Here is a 15,566-nt window from a genome sequence, read left to right on the forward strand (position 1 = left end):
AGATCACAGACCAATTTTACCCCCTTCCATGTAGTATGAGAGCCATACCTTCGCAGTCTTTTCTATGGAGCTGAACTCCCCATCAGAAAAAAATCTTTGCAAGATGCTGCACACACAGATGCTGTACAGACACAAAAGATCAGTATCTGCAAAAGATCTGTTCCTGACAAAGATCCGTTCCTGCAAATTGCATTCATAGTCTATGACATCTGCAGATCATCATACACACCTTGTTTAACAGACATTCATCTGCAGACCAGACAATCTGCAGATCTGAAAATCCATCCTGGTGGATCTGATCTGCAGATGAATGTCTGTTAAACAAGGTGTGTATGATGATCTGCAGATGTCATAGACTATGAATGCAATTTGCAGGAACTGATCTTTTGCAGGAACTGATCTTTTGCAGATACTGATCTTTTGAATGTCTACAGCATCTTTGTGTGCAGCATCTTGCAAAGATTTGTGTCTGATGGGGAGTTCAGCTCCATAGAATAGACTGTGTAGGTATGGCTCTCATACTACATGACTTCACACCTCAGCTTCTTCCAGCTCCCATAGTATCTGAGGTTCCTCAGTGTCCTCCCTGTCCCTTCCTTGCTGCTGTCTCCCCATGTGCTGTCCATGGCTGGGATCATTGTGTGCATGCATAGTTTGTACGACTTGCATATGCCATCTAGATGTGATCAAGCGTGGACAGCACTTGCGCTGTAGACTGTGACTCCAGTTATGGACTTTAGTTGGGGACACAACAGCACCATGCAAGTGACCCAAAGGACACCAAAGGACCCCAGATACTGTGGAAGGGGGCCAGGGGCCGGAAGTAGCCACAGATGAGTACAACTTTTTTTTCTCCTGGTTAAGTGATCATTTAAGCCTATAGCTTATGTGATCATAAGCATGATCGATTGGTGCATGGTGCAGTCTCATCTGTCATCCTTTAGTTGTACTAATATACTACAGTGATGACAGTAAAGGCAAAGGGCCTGATTCACAAAGCGGTGATAACTCAGTTATCACGCCTAAAAGACTTTAGGCATGATAAGCTTTGCACTGCTGAGTTAGCACCGATTTGTGCTCTTTATCGCGCGCAAAGACCCGCGCGCAGTGCCCATAGGGTTTAATGGGCGCATCGCGCACACTGCACCGTGCGCCGCGTGATTGCACGCGCAAAACTTTGCACGCGGAAAATTCGCGCGAGTTTCTTCTTATCATGCCTAAACTGAGTTTAGGCGTGATAAAGGGCTTTTCACTGGCGTGCAAACACTTTGCACCGCTTTGTGAATCAGGCCCAATGTCTGAGTGAAAGGAGTAGCATAATTCTGCAAGATAGCAGAAAAAAAAACAGAAGGGGAGGTTGTTTACAGACACAATATAATTTATGGAGATGAAGATTTCATTTTTCAGCACGACCTGGCACCTGCTCACAGTGCCAAAACCACTGGTAAATGGTTTACTGACCATGGTATTACTGTGCTCAATTGGCCTGCCAACTCTCCTGACCTGAACCCCATAGAGAATCTGTGGGATATTGTGAAGAGAAAGTTGAGAGACGCAAGACCCAACACTCTGGATGAGCTTAAGGCCGCTATCGAAGCATCCTGGTCCTCCATAACACCTGAGCAGTGCCACAGGCTGATTACCTCCATGCCACGCCACATTGAAGCAGTCATTTCTGCAAAAGGATTCCCGACCAAGTGTTGAGTGCATAACTGAACATAATTATTTGAAGGTAGACTTTTTTTGTTTTAGAAACACTTTTCTTTTATTGGTCGGATGAAATATGCTAATTTTTTGAGATAGGAATTTTGGGTTTTCATGAGCTGTATGCCAAAATCATCAATATTAAAACAATAAAAGGCTTGAACTACTTCAGTTGTGTGTATTTGAATCTAAAATATATGAAAGTCTAATGTTTATCACTACATTTCAGAAAATAATGACCTTTATCACAATATGCTAATTATTTGAGAAGATCCTGTATATCAGCAGCTGTCAGTAACAACTGAATGTGCAAGGTAATGTCCATGTTTCCCTATGGCTCAAGTGGGTGATAATACAGTATAACAGTTTGCTGACCAGGAAGCTGTATGGGGTAATGGGCATTTTTAAAATGGAGGACAGAGAATTCCATTGATCATGGTGGACAAATGGGATGCAGGAGAGGAGAAAGAGATTGAGGAGTAGACTACACAGGAGGTAAGTATGAACTCTGTTTGGGTATTTTGACTTTTTATTTTCAGTTCAGTTTTCTTTAAAGCAGACCTGAACTTAGAACCTCTTCTCTGCTCTAAAAGATATGCAACAGCATAATAGCCTTTAAAGAAAATCATTTCTTTTTTACAGCTGACACAAATCCTGCAATAAATCTACACTGTTTTTACTTTTGGAACAACTGTTTTAAGAAAAAACTTTAAAATTTCATAGGAAAAATGCTTTGTAAACTCAGTAAAATGTCATGTTGCTGTGATACACTTTAATGCATACTGAGTTCCGAGTTCTGTATACACATTTTACATTGTAAGAAAGCGGACTAAGGGCTCTATTCATAAAACTTTACCGCAAGTTTTCTGCTCAAAACAGTGGACTTTCCAGACCATTTAGCAAAGTGGGCATTCATAAAAGCTGTTCCCGCATGAAAATCTACAATCCCCCAGCAGATCGAGAAATTTCCGCCTTCTGCAGTGTTTTTCTAGATTTATCTAGAAAAAAGTAACAAAATGGCCATTCATAAAGATTAGAGGAAGCGGTATGTGGACGGGAAATACTGCTTCCTCAAGGCCTGCGGATTACATACAAGTGAATGGGACAGACCTCCCAGAGAGAGCAGTGCACGGAGGGACTCTGCCAGCATAAGTGTTTCCGCATGCCTTCCGACAGCTTACCGCCAGCCTTCAGCGGGAGATCTCCGCACTTGCATCGCAGCTGGCAAGATTTTTATGAATGACCACCCAGAAGTCTAAAATACCGCTGCGGTATTTTCCCTCCAGTAGTTTTTTCGCCACAAATTTTTTATGAATAGAGCCCACAGTGGGATCCCCCCTCCCAAGCCTCTTTAATCCCTTGTCACCCATGCAGCCTGATATAGCCTGAATTCAGAGCCTGGAATGTGTGGGGATCAGCACCCTGAGCTATACCAGTCTTGCCATTCCATGTCCTAGCTTCCTGGGCACATTCATGTGTAAAACTGCACATCCTAGCCCTAGCGTGGGACTAGGGATGTCCATGTTGACAATGTCCCTATGGGTAAAAGGCAGCCTCTAAATGGGGCTGACTTTTGCAGTTAATAACAAAGCCCCTGTGCATTCTATCTCACCACATTTGGCGGGTGTGTTAAGAAGTTTTAGTAAGAACAGATTGAAAAAATGTCAAAAGCACTGTGTAGTTTTTCTTGTTTTTTTTTTAAAAATACTTTCTATAAACGGAGCTCTGTATATACATTTTATGAAAACAGGCAGCGTTGGGTCCCCCCTCTTAAAGGAATTATCAGGCAAAAAAAAAAAATGAGTTTCACTTACCTGGGGCTTCTACCAGCCCCATGCAGCCATCCTGTTCCAGCTAGTTTCGTTTTTGCCGACCTCGGGGTCGGCAGGCCGCATTGCTTACATTTTTTTGCATTCCCACTGGTGCAGGAACATTAACGCATACATTTTTTAGCGTTAGCGATGCAACGCCAACAAATTTTTGCGTTAGCGTTGCAATGCGAAAATTTGTTAGCGTTGCATCGCTAACGCTAAAAATTGTATGCGGTAATGTTCCTGCACCAGCGGGAATGCTAACAAATGTAAGTAATGCGGCCTGCCGACCTCGAGGTCGGCAAAAACGAAACTAGCTGGCAGCAGGAGACTGGAGCAGCAGTGAGTGACTACAAGGGCACAGGATGGCTGCATGGGGCTGGTAGAAGCCCCAGGTAAGTGAAACTCATTTTTTTTTGGCCTGATAATTCCTTTAAACCTGTTTAACCTTCTGTCAGCCGTGCAGGACGGTATAGCCAGAATTTAGCACCCAGACCTTGTGGGGTTCTATATCCTGGCCTTTTAATAAGGGGATCACCAGATGTTCACCTCCTGCTGCCAGGGCCCCCTATTGGTCCCCTTATTATACCAATAAGAATCCTCATAATAAGGCCCCTCAGGGCCTACATCCATAGGCTTGAGGGTATTTACTCCACCTTCTTCTAGGTATCAGATGTGGGGATGAACCTCTTGTCTATAATATGAACCAGGGCTCAGGGGAAGAGGGGGAACCTTTGCTGTCACTCTCTTCCAAAGTTCCCCCCCCCATTATTAACCATGCAAGCTGGTATAGCTTAGGGTGTGGAGCCCCAAACACTCTGGGATCCAAATTTAGGCTATACCAGCCTGTAAGGGTGACAAGGGATTAAAGTGGCTGGACATTTTCTTAAAAAGTGTATACAGAACTTGGAATGCAAGTGTACCACAACAAAATCTCATTTTACCAAGTATAAAAACCATTTTTGGAACTTTAAAATCAATGTTCTCAAACACTACATCTTGTCTTTACAAAACAATTTTTTTACCATGTTCCTACTAATCCACCAATAAATGTGACAAGAACATGTACGGTGGTTTTGCTATTAACCACGTAAATTGGCACCATTAACCTACCTCAATGCTTAACTTCGGAACAAAATTCGGAACTTAATAATTTCCAACATTCACTTTCTTACTTGGAAATGTTTCAAATCCGCAAGCTCATCCCTACTGCTTATGTTTAAATATAGAGACAAATGATTTAACGAATTCCTGAAAACATTCATTTATTTTTAATTTTTTTTGAGAATGTGCCTGTTTTAACCTTATTATATTCAGTCATCAGATTGTAAAAAAAAGATGCATGGCATCACCAGGATCCCTCTAGTTTACAAAACTCTTTAGCAGTAAATAGGAATGGAAGTGCAAGTGATGTCCAGACACCTACGTCTCATCCCATGCAAACATCAGTAAAAAACGAATGAGCAAATGAGAATTCTAGCAATCACCAGGGGCGTCGCTAGCCCTATTTTGGGGGGGCCCGTGCCCCCAATCTGTCCTGGGGTGCCACGAATCTCCCGGCCGCCGCTGCCCAGCTCTGCCCTGCTCTGCTCCGCTGTCCCCGCTGCCACTCAGACCTCGATCAGCGCCGGGCGACCAGATAGAGCGGGCGCTAGGACCTAGCGGACACCGCTGATATGCGGAAGTGACTTCACTTCCGCATATTTGTGCCCGACACCCGCTCTATCTGGTCGGGTCGCCCGCTGATCCTGAGGTCTGACCCGGCAAGGTAGGTGGGGTGAGGAGCGCGCCTGTCACTCACTATATAACGGGGGTCCCTGTCACTCACTCACTACCTAACGGGGGTCCCTGCTGTCACTCACTACCTAACGGGGGTCCCTGCTGTCACTCACTACCTAACGGGGGTCCCTGCTGTCACTCACTACCTAACGGGGGTCCCTGCTGTCACTCACTACCTAACGGGGGTCCCTGCTGTCACTCACTATCTAAACGGGGATCCCTGCTGTCACTCACTATTTAACTGGGGGTCCCTGCTGTCACTCGCTACCTAACGGGGGTCCCTGCTGTCACTCACTATCTAAACGGGGATCCCTGCTGTCACTCACTATTTAACTGGGGGTCCCTGCTGTCACTCACTATTTAACTGGGGGTCCCTGCTGTCACTATCGAAACGGGGGTCCCTGCTGTCACTCACTATTTAACTGGGTGTCACTCACTATTTAACTGGGGGTCTCTGCTGTCACTCGCTACCTAACGGGGGTCCCTGCTGTCACTCACTATCTAAACGGGGATCCCTGCTGTCACTCAGTATTTAACTGGGGGTCCCTGCTGTCACTCACTCAGAGCCGGCCTTTGGGGGGGGCAAGTGGGGCGGTCGCCCCAGGCCCCGCGCTTGAGGAGGCCCCGCGCACCGCCATTCAGAGCCGGCCTAATTTAATATTTATTGCTGGCTGCTGCGGCGGCAGCAGCCGCCGATCGCACTGACCTGATGCGCTTCCTTCCTGTATAGGCTGGAGCGCATCGGCATTTCCTCCTCTGCCCGGCTGCTGGCACCCAGCGAGTGACGTCACGAATGACGTCATATCCATGCGCAGAGAGAGCGCTCCCCGTGGCAGCTGCAGCCCGACCTAGAGCCGACCAGGACTGAGAGTCTGAGAGACTCACTGAGCGAGCCACTGTCTGCAGCAGCCGCCGGACGTATTGCAGAGCAGAGGCCAGGGGACTCAGCTGAGGCACAGCAGATACTGTCCGGTAGGTAGGATTATTTGAGGGGTACATGATTTGGGCGGGGCACTGGGGCTGGCTGGGGGAGCATTATTGTTATTAGTTATGCACTGGGAACTATTTATACTAACTATATACTGGGCGCTGTACTAGCTATATACTAGGCACTGTACTAACTATATACCGGGCACTGTACTAGCTATATACCGGGTACTATACTAGCTATATACCGGGCACTGTACTAGCTATATACCGGGCACTGTACTAACTTTATACCGGGCACTGTACTAGCTATATACCAGGCACTGTACTAGCTATATACCGGGCACTGTACTAGCTATATACCGGGCACTGTACTAGCTATATACCGGGCACTGTACTAGCTATATACTAGGCACTGTACTAACTATATACCGGGCACTGTACTAGCTATATACCGGGTACTATACTAGCTATATACCGGGCACTGTACTAGCTATATACCGGGCACTGTACTAGCTATATACCGGGCACTGTACTAGCTATATACCGGGCACTGTACTAGCTATATACCGGGCACTGTACTAGCTATATACCGGGCACTGTACTAGCTATATACTGGGTGCTGTGCTAGCTATATACTGGGCGCTATACTAGCTATATACTGGGCACTATACTAGCTATATACTAGGCGCTGTACTAGCTATATACTGGGCGCTATACTAGCTATATACTGGGCGCTATACTAGCTATATACTAGGCACTATACTAGCTATATACTGGGTGCTGTACTAGCTATATACTAGGCGCTGTACTAGCTATATACTGGGCGCTATACTCGCTATATACTAGGCGCTGTACTAGCTATATACTGGGCGCTATACTAGCTATATACTGGGCGCTATACTAGCTATATACTGGGCACTATACTAGCTATATACTGGGCGCTGTACTAGCTATATACTGGGCGCTATACTAGCTATATACTGGGCACTATACTAGCTATATACTGGGCGCTGTACTAGCTATATAGAATAATTAAAATATGTAATGTAATCAAATAGCGAATGGTAGTACCATTGTTTTTTATATTGGTTGGCTTAGTGGCCTTTACCGAACGTAATTGTTTTCAAACAATAATAGTAAGGCGTACTGCATTAAAGGCGGACAAGCCCATGAACGTGGCGATACGGTATATGGCCTACACTTATGGCTCTAGGCCCCGCATGTGACACTCGCCCCAGGCCCCGCATACTCTAAGGCCGCCTCTGCACTCACTATTTAACTGGGGGTCCCTGCTGTCACACACTATCTAACTGGGGGTCTCTGCTGTCACTCACTATCTAATTGGGGGTCCCTGCTGTCACTCACTATCTAACTGGGGTCCCTGCTGTCACTCACTACCCAACTGGGGGTCCCTGCTGTCACTCACTACCTAACGGGGGTCACTGCTGTCACTCACTACCTAACGGGGGTCACTGCTCTCACTCACTACTAGAGTTGGGCCGAACGGTTCGCCTGCGAACGGTTCCATGCGAACTTCAGTGGTTTGCGTTCGCGTCCCGCAGGCGAACTTTTGCGGAAGTTCGGTTCACCCCATAATGCACCATGAGGGTCAACTTTGACCCTCTACATCACAGTCAGCAGGCCCAGTGTAGCCAATTAGGCTACACTAGCCCCTGGAGCCACTCCCCCCCTAATAAAAGGCAGGCAGCGGCGGCCATTACGCTCACTCGTGTGCCTGCGTTAGTGAGAGTAGGGCGAGCTGCTGCAGACTGTCTCTCATAGGGAAAGATTAGTTAGGCTTAGCTTGTTCCTGGCTGCATACCTGTTCTGTTCAGTGAGCCCACCATACCTTTTCTGTTCAGTGAGCCCACTGGATACCTGCATACCTGTTCAGTGAACCTGCCACTGCATACCTGTTCTGTGAACGCACCACTGCATACCTGTTCTGTGAACCCACCACTGCATACCTGTTCAGTGAACCTGCCACTGCATACCTGTTCTGTGAACCCACCACTGCATACCTGTTCTGTGAACCCACCACTGCATACCTGTACTGTGAACCCATCACTGCATACCTGTTCAGTGAACCCACCACTGCATACCTGTTCAGTGAACCCACCACTGCATACCTGTTCAGTGAACCTGCCACTGCATACCTGTTCTGTGAACCCACCACTGCATACCTGTTCTGTGAACCCACCACTGCATACCTGTTCAGTGAACCTGCCACTGCATACCTGTTCTGTGAACCCACCACTGCATACCTGTTCTGTGAACCCACCACTGCATACCTGTTCAGTGAACCTGCCACTGCATACCTGTTCTGTGAACCCACCACTGCATACCTGTTCTGTGAACCCACCACTGCATACCTGTACTGTGAACCCACCACTGCATACCTGTTCAGTGAACCCACCACTGCATACCTGTTCAGTGAACCCACCACTGCATACCTGTTCAGTGAACCTGCCACTGCATACCTGTTCTGTGAACCCACCACTGCATACCTGTTCTGTGAACCCACCACTGCATACCTGTTCAGTGAACCTGCCACTGCATACCTGTTCTGTGAACCCACCACTGCATACCTGTTCTGTGAACCCACCACTGCATACCTGTTCAGTGAACCTGCCACTGCATACCTGTTCTGTGAACCCACCACTGCATACCTGTACTGTGAACCCACCACTGCATACCTGTTCAGTGAACCCACCACTGCATACCTGTTCAGTGAACCCAAAACTGCATACCTGTTCAGTGAACCTGCCACTGCATACCTGTTCTGTGAACCCACCACTGCATACCTGTTCTGTGAACCCACCACTGCATACCTGTTCAGTGAACCTGCCACTGCATACCTGTTCTGTGAACCCACCACTGCATACCTGTTCTGTGAACCCACCACTGCATACCTGTTCAGTGAGCCTGCCACTGCATACCTGTACTGTTCAGTGAACCCGCCACTGCATACCTGTTCTGTTCAGTGAACCCGCCACTGCATACCTGTTCTGTTCAGTGAACCCGCCACTGTATTCCTGTTCAGTGAACCCGCCACTGCATACCTGTTGTGTTCAGTGAACCCGCCACTGTATACCTGTTCAGTGAACCTGCCACTGCATACCTGTTCTGTGAACCCACCACTGCATACCTGTTCTGTTCAGTGAACCCGCCACTGCATACCTGTTCTGTACATCAGCCAGGCGACCATATGGGCTGTAAAGCCACCAAAACCTGCACTCTCGCCATGGTGCGCACCAGTCCAGCACGGCCGTCACTACACAAACAGCTGTTTGCGGTGCGTTACACGGTGAGTTTGGTGTGTCAGTGTGAAGCAGTACCTTAATTACACTACCTGATTGATGTATACACATGCAAGATGTTTGAAAGCACTTTAGGCCTGTCATTTAGCATTCAATGTGATTTCTGCCCTTAAAACGCTGCTTTGCGTCAAATCCAGATTTTTCCCGGGGACTTTTGGCATGTATCCCACTCCTCCACCTGAGGGTCCAGGTGTTAGACCCCTTGAAACATCTTTTCCATCACTTTTGTGGCCAGCATAATTTTTTTTTTCCAAAGTTCGCATCCCCATTGAAGTCTATTGCGGTTCGCGAACTTTTACGCGAACCGAACCTTACGCGGAAGTTCGCGAACCCGGTTCACGAACCTAAAATCGGAGGTTCGGCCCCACTCTACTCACTACCTAATGGGGGTCCCTGCTGTCACTCACTACCTAACAGGGGTCCCTGCTGTCACTCACTATCTAAACGGGATCCCTGCTGTCACTCACTATCTAAACGGGGGTCCCTGCTGTCACTCACTATTTAACTGGGGGTCCCTGCTGTCACTCACTATTTAACTAGGGGTCCCTGCTGTCACTATCTAAACAGGGGTCCCTGCTGTCACTCACTATTTAACTGGGGGTCCCTGCTGTCACTCACTATTTAACTGGGGGTCCCTGCTGTCACTTACTATCTAACTGGGGGTTCCTGCTGTCACTCACTATCTAACTGGGGGTCCCTGCTGTCACTCACTACCCAACTGGGGGTCCCTGCTGTCACTCACTACCCAACTGGGGGTCCCTGTCACTCACTACCTAACTGGGGGGTGCCTGTCACTACCTAGCTGGGGGGTGCCTGTCACTACCTAAACTGGGGGCTCCTGTCACTGCCTACACTGGGGGGCTCCTGTCACTAACTGAACTGAGGGGCTCCTGTCACTACCTAAACTGGAGTACTCCTGGCGCTACCTTAACTAGAGGGCACCTATCGCTACCTAAACTATCCAGGCCAGCCAGCCCAGCATCACCACCAGCCAACCAGCCCAGAATCACTATCAAAAAGGCCACAGCATCACCACCAGTCAGGCCAGCATTTACTTTAACCAGCCAAGCACAGCACAGCATCACTGACAGCCAACCCAGCCACAACATCGGCCACAGCATCACCGCCAGCCAGGCCACAGCATCACTGCCAGGCCTTTCAGCTCACACATCATCCCCAATCCAGCCAAAAACAGTATTGCCAGGTACAGCAGCCAGTAGAGGAGAATTCAGAAGCCAGGTGAGAGGTGTCTACCATATTAAGGGGGCATTCTGCCTATTTATGTGAAATGCTGTCTATTTATGTGCCTCACGACTGCTGAATTTGTCTTGTTGGGGGCCTCATGATTGCTGAATTTGTCTTGTTGGGGGCCTCATGATTTGTTGGGGGCCTCATGATTGCTGAATTTGTCTTGTTGGGGGCCTCACGCTTGCTGACTTTGTCATGTTGGGGGCCTCATGATTGCTGAATTTGTCTTGTTGGGGGCCTCATGATTTCTGAATTTGTCTTGATTGGGGCCTCATGATTGCTGAATTTGTCTTGTTGGGGGTCACATGATTGCTAACTGTGAGACTATGGGAAAAGCTGAATAAACATCATATGAGACAATAGCATTAAACCTACTTTTTTAGCTTTTTAAAACAGAAAATAAAACTGGGAGGTTCTAACAAAATGAATATATTTTTTCAGGAGTAGGATGGATGAAATTGTTTATCTTTTCAGTTTTTCAACTTGGATTTTCCATAATGTTCACGTATGTGTTAAAACGTTTGTATAGTATTTAGTTTAAATTGCTGTTGCCACTTTGCGATAGATAAGTGACTTCTGGGTTGCAGTTTGGGCCTCCAAAAAGTTCGCCACCACTGTCCTAATCTAATGTATGATTGGCCCCACCCATGACCACGCCCACTCACTGCATGACCACGCCCATTTTTGCCGCAACGCGCTGCACGCGCCGCACAAAGCCCCCGCCTAGTGCCCCCAGGTGCCACCGATCTCCAAGGACCCTAGGAACGCCCCTGGCAATCACTGTACACAAGAAACATATTTTATTCTGACTGCAAGGAAGCCTAAGGATTTTGTTGAATTAAGAAAAGCCTATCATCTACAAATCATAATAAAATGCAAAAAGGCTTGTGTGTTGCTTTATACATATTATCAGTATATAACCAGTGTGGCATTTTCTTTTGAACAGACCACAATGTCTGATATATTTTCGGAGTGTTAACTGTGCAAACAACTCACTGTACTTGATGGCTATGGTGACAACTGTATAGACTAGCTAGAACATACAATAGGGCATAGCTTCTCATAACAGTAAACATATTTTTATTTGAGCTGCACATAGCTTATCACAGACTCATTTTTCTTGAGTGACCTTACTCCTCCATAAGCATGCTTAACCTACCCTACAATACATTGTAACTAAGTCACATTGTGAAAACAATTCGGAAGTCAGAACTTTACTGTACCAGTTTGTGAACTACAGAACTGGTAGTGCTAATTCAAATATTCCTTTAACTCCCTTAATCATTAAGCGTAGCATTTGTTTAAGAGCACAAACAATGTGTACAGAAGCCTGAAATTAAATAATAAATCAATACATTGCAAAGTGATAAATTCAAAAATTCAGTTCAAAAAGGGGGCTTGATTCACAAAACAGTGCTATGCGTTTAGCACTAAATGTAACGCGCGTGAAGGTTTGCGCGCGTATAGATTTACGTGCGCGTGCTAACAAAGGTTTTTGCGCATTAATGCGCGCACTTTGCCGCGTTAGCACACGCACGTAAATCTTTACATGCATAAACCTTCACCCGCGTTACATTGTGTGCTAAACGCATAGCACGGTAGTGATATGCGCTAGCACGGTTTTGTGAATCAAGCCCAATGATTGATATTCGCCATGCAATTTGTTCATAGTGTTTGATCCACAATCAGCATGCATGTAATCATCTTTCCTACTGGCAGACATGACAAAAATCAGACAGCACCAACTGCCATTACCTATAACCACGTCCCCTAACAATGCGATAGATTAAAAGGTTTTTTTTTTTAATATATATTGTACTTATACACAGAGGGAGATACTGGTTGCTTAGCAGTTGGAAACATCTGTTATTTCCCACAATGCAAGAAGGCTCTTAGGGCTGGTGCACACCGAGCGGCTTTTTGGGCGTTTTCAGATCCGCTTGCGGCTGCGGATCTGCTTGGTCAATGTATCTCAATGGGGTGGTTCACACCAGAGCGGGAGGCATTTTGCAGAAACGAAAAATGCCTGGGTGAGGCATTTTTTGGATTGTGGATGCGTTTCTGCCTCAATGTTAAGTATAGGAAAAACGCAAACCGCTCTGAAAAACGGCACTTCAGAGCGGTTTGCCAGGCGTTTTTGTTACAGTAGCTGTTCAGTAACAGCTTTACTGTAACAATACAGGAAATCTACTACACCAAAACCGCTAGACAAAACCGCAAAACGCTAGCTGAAACGCTACAGAAAAAGAAGAAAAAGCGTTTCAAAATCTGCTAGCATTTTGCGGATCTGCTAGCGGGTTTTGGTGTGCACCAGCCCTAACAGTGTGATGTCAGGACCTAGGGCTTGTCATCCTATTGTGGGAGGGGTTTCACCACAATATCAGCCATACAGACTTCCCTGATGATCTATTCAAGAAAAGGTAAAGATTCCTCGTAGGAAAATAGATATCAGCTACTGATTGGGAGATATTTCAGTCCTTGGTCACAGTTCCTCTTCAAGTAGCCTATTTCACACTGAGACTATGGGCTTGATTCACAAAGCCGTGATAACTCTTATCACGGTTGCGCTAGCGCTTTGCGCGCAGACAACACAAATTTTCATGCGAAATGAGCAGTGATTTTGCGCGCAAAACGTTATGCATGTTATATTGCGCTAGCGCTTTGCGCGCAATATAACATGCATAACGTTTTGCGCGCAAAATCACTGCTCATTTCGCATGAAAATTTGTGTTGTCTGAAACTGGCCGCAATTTCGCATGCAAATTCACATTTGCACGTGAAAAACTTTACGCGCATTATAGCCCTAGCGCAAGTGTGATAAGAGTTATCACGATTTTGTGAATCAAGCCCTATTTCCCATGTTATGTATCTGTTCATTTTATTATTTGTTAATAAAGGTGTTTGTGCTTCATATTTGCAATTAGAAGATGAAGATCTCAGTAGTAGCATGTTTAAAATTATGTACTTGCTGAAAATTACTTTGCCCATTGACTGTGCATTACTCTGCAACACAGATATCCAATTAAGCCAGCAGTAAATGCACTAAATGCACTAAACATGGCACTGTTGCCCATGTTTGCATCTGTGACAGTAGACCACATTTAGCACTGGACAGTGCACAGTGGTAACAATCACTGCTGCAGGCAATGCAGATATGTTTCACAAAAGTTGAGTTTGCAGAATTCCATTTTCTTCAGTTTCTTTACCAAAGTTGCTGTGAGCCATGAGTAATAGCACATGCAGTACTCTTCAAATACTACCAAAAAAGACCTTTTTACGGGCTTGAGCTATTTCTAACATAATGATAATTATCCCAGTATGTTTTAATAAATTTAGCCAAAGGTTAAAGATTCTATATTCCTGGGTAATAAACTGGCACAAGCCTATATTCTTGTGATAAACTGCAGCCAGAAATTCTGCACTCACAGAGGCAAATTGTTAAATACATATAACATAAGCTTGCTTTTTTGCAAGGGACACGGCTTTAGAAAAGAGAGTCAAAGAAGGAACACAATATACCGTGCATGTTTTTCTTTAAATCGGTTTCCTACAAGCATTAGGGTAAAAAATTAAGACAACAAGCTGGCACTGGTTATAAAAGTAACTGCTCTCCATATTTCTATATAATATTATCTAAATTAAATCTCTCTGAAGGTTCAGATGACAAAATGATTTTCTAGCAATGCATGCAAGGAGACTTTTGATGAGCTGCCCAGGCCTGCAATACGTTATTTCACCAAAAATAAGTTCTGTCTGTTTACTCATGCTTACACTTTTAGTTCATTAGGTATAGTTACCAAAGGCTGTTTATTTTAGTTTTGAATAGCATAAAAAAGGACTAGCACACAGGTCAACGTTTTTATTGCTTTACTTTGACTCTATTTAGGAGAAATATTCCAATTTTTTTTAATCTAACAGGAAGATTTTTTAACAGGAATAGAGAAAATAATAATAAAACATGATGGTATTGGAATAAAGTTACAACCCATAGAAAACAATTAGAGCTGTCCCTCACTTCTTGCCTTACTGATTACTGAGGAACATATTGGAATCCTGGTGGTGACAGGAACAGGAGTCAGGGGTGTTCTCTCCAGCAGGAACAAAAACAGCAGTCACAAGATGGCGCCTGGATCTCTTTCAGCAAATACAGTACATACACACAGGTTCTATTTTTATCTTTGATGAACGTAATGCTATTTTTATCTGTTAATCATTTGCATATGTTTGCTTGAATCATCTATTTTTAATGAACGCTGCTTTAATGGTATTTATGTGCCTCAATTTATCCATTAATTTATCCATTTCTGCTTCCCAGAAGTATGTGGATATATTTCTAGCTGAAAGATGTCTATTTCTAGCTGAAGGAAGCAGTGGTATGTGACTTGCATTGTCCTTGTGGACCATTACTTGCCGAAGATGGCAACATTTGCAAATGGGAGTTTGACTGAAACATCACTAGTGATGAGCAGATATTATGCATCATAATTTGCAATTATGCTTCGCCATTGTAAGGCAACATTTCAGGGAAAATCATAAATAACTTCGTATGTAATTGTAATCAATTGTAATTTTGCGCAATTTTCGCATAATTTTCTGCAGACTTAAGTGGTTAATAGCAAAGCGCCCATACATGCTATTGCTACCAAAATTGCTACATATGTTAAAGAGAACTGTGTGTACAAGTAAAAAAAAATGTTTTTTTTCAAAAAGACCTTGTAGTCTTTTTTTTTATTTTTTTTTTATTGATTTTAAAAATGCATAGAAAAATGTTTTT

At 45.1% G+C, this 15,566-nt stretch overlaps 1 protein-coding gene across 4 annotated transcripts in view; it reads right to left on the reverse strand.

Annotated features, from left to right (window-relative positions):
- The window catches only part of ANXA10 (annexin A10), a 194,416-nt gene that overhangs the window by 171,409 nt on the left and 7,441 nt on the right, over positions 1-15,566 (reverse strand). The window contains exon 1 of one of the 4 annotated variants that reach the window (XM_068269352.1): positions 14,820-14,902. The exons of 1 other annotated variant lie outside the window; for it this stretch is intronic. The gene's annotated coding sequence lies outside the window, so the exon portion shown is untranslated. Of the gene's footprint in view, positions 1-14,807; positions 14,903-15,566 lie in introns of those variants that run through there. 2 more of the 4 variants (XM_068269344.1, XM_068269359.1) reach the window with 2 other exon arrangements.

Source organism: Hyperolius riggenbachi, chromosome 1, assembly GCF_040937935.1.
Source record: "Hyperolius riggenbachi isolate aHypRig1 chromosome 1, aHypRig1.pri, whole genome shotgun sequence".
Classification (NCBI taxonomy): domain Eukaryota; kingdom Metazoa; phylum Chordata; class Amphibia; order Anura; family Hyperoliidae; genus Hyperolius; species Hyperolius riggenbachi.